The sequence below is a fragment of the Dioscorea cayenensis genome, chromosome 15, assembly GCF_009730915.1.
Source record: "Dioscorea cayenensis subsp. rotundata cultivar TDr96_F1 chromosome 15, TDr96_F1_v2_PseudoChromosome.rev07_lg8_w22 25.fasta, whole genome shotgun sequence".
Classification (NCBI taxonomy): domain Eukaryota; kingdom Viridiplantae; phylum Streptophyta; class Magnoliopsida; order Dioscoreales; family Dioscoreaceae; genus Dioscorea; species Dioscorea cayenensis.
The window spans coordinates 22,383,417-22,385,315 of NC_052485.1; positions in this window are offsets into that span (position 1 = coordinate 22,383,417).

Below are 1,899 nucleotides of genomic sequence, written 5' to 3' on the forward strand. Positions count from 1 at the left end.
CACATGTATTGCTATATATTAAGAAAATATAATTAAATGGAAAGAGACTATCATTATTTGGTGTTAAAGACAAAGTAGGCATATCTCGAAAAATCAGCTTGAGTTTGTACAGGTTGTATTGACAAAATGAACAAAAGCTTGTTGCTTGGTATCAGTGCTATTGTCGTAATGAAAGATTATATCAAATCATTTGAATGCTGAGGATTCAAACTAAGGATCCTATGTTGTATGTATTGTCTCTGGATGCTGTACATGTCATTTTGTTGTCATTAAACTTATTTAGTAATTAAACGCTACAAGAAAGTTTGATTTGTAATCTAAAAATCTTTAAATAGTCGAAAAAATACGTAAAATCACCATGTGATCTCACTGATCATATCTCTTCAAACTCCTCTGCAAACTATAATTTACTACTACCTACACCAAACAAATATGAATCAAAAACTATCAATGTAGATTAGCTTAAACAAAGGAATTTAATTGTTTTTTGGTGCTTAGTTACTTTGGTTGAACGGAAGAAGCTCCATTGCTTGTTTCAACATGGAATAACTATATTCAATTTATATTTGATCTTGGATCTTTTGTTCAACCACATTGATAATTTCATTGAAATAGAAACTAATCTCAGCTATCAGGCATTGATATAACAGTGATAATGAGTGTGCATGAGTCTGTTATCTCTCTTTGTGCTGCTTTGTGACCATGCATGAGATTAAGAAACACATAGAGATATCTGGTACTCCTGTTGCTGCCAAGCCAAGCTTTAGTTTGTTTGGGAGGAAACCATAGAGCAAACAGCGCTTTATTTGCCGGTATACCTCATGGCTTTTATCTCTCGCGCCAGCTAAAGATGGAGCTTGAACTGCGACTGCGCATCCTGCGAAGTGAATTCGATCCCAAGACAAGACGGTGATTTGCATAATTTCACACTTTTAAGCTCAATGCCACTGAAACTAAACCAGAAGAAAAATGCTATATAGATAAAAGAGTGAGGAAGAAGAAGAATACATGAGAATTAGGGTTAGGGTTTACATGCCTGCAAGCCAAACAAGAAGAGGGAGGAGAGCTCTAGCAAACTCTTTGCTGGATCCTGTGTGAGGGAGAGAGTGATGATACAGACATTTCATGATGTTTGGATGCGAGGTGTGAAGTGCTTGAAGTTGTTGAGAACGGCTTGCAAGCATAGCGTATGAGTGATCGCTGGGTGAAGCTGAAGAAACTGATGTGGCATGAGAAATGGTTGGTGATTTCGCTGAAGGCACGCATGAGTGGCTACTAGTTTGTTTGATAGGTAGGAAAATGGAGTCATTGAAAGTTAGGTGTATTAATATCTCTTATTATTTATTGGATTTAACTTGAGGGTTAATAATTATATCATCCTAATTAAGTACTGTATTTAACAAGTATTAAGAAATGGATTGAGATTATGAAGGATCAAACCTTATTTGTTCTTGTGTTTTCATGATCTTCTTTTAAAGAATAGCTTTTGTGATTTAGTACAACTTATTTTAAACTAGTGAATTGATTATAAAATAAATTCTTTTTTATAAAAATCACAAAGTCATTGGATATATTGTTTTTACATTTTCAATAAAATCCAACCAATTTTATTCATTATTTATAAATTCAATTTTGTTATGTGACAGTGAAAATTAAATTAAATCAATGATTTAAAACCATCTGCACTTATTATCAACATTTATGGTGATGTGTTTGTTCTCCATATATATTGGTGGCTGAAATTCCAATCTCACCCTTGCTCTAATGACAAAAAGATGCATATCAATTGTTATAACAGCAACAACCGATATATATATATATATATATATAATTCAAACTAATATTTATTTAATAAAATTTCAAAAATCAAATGTTAGTGAATGCACACCCTGTATTAAA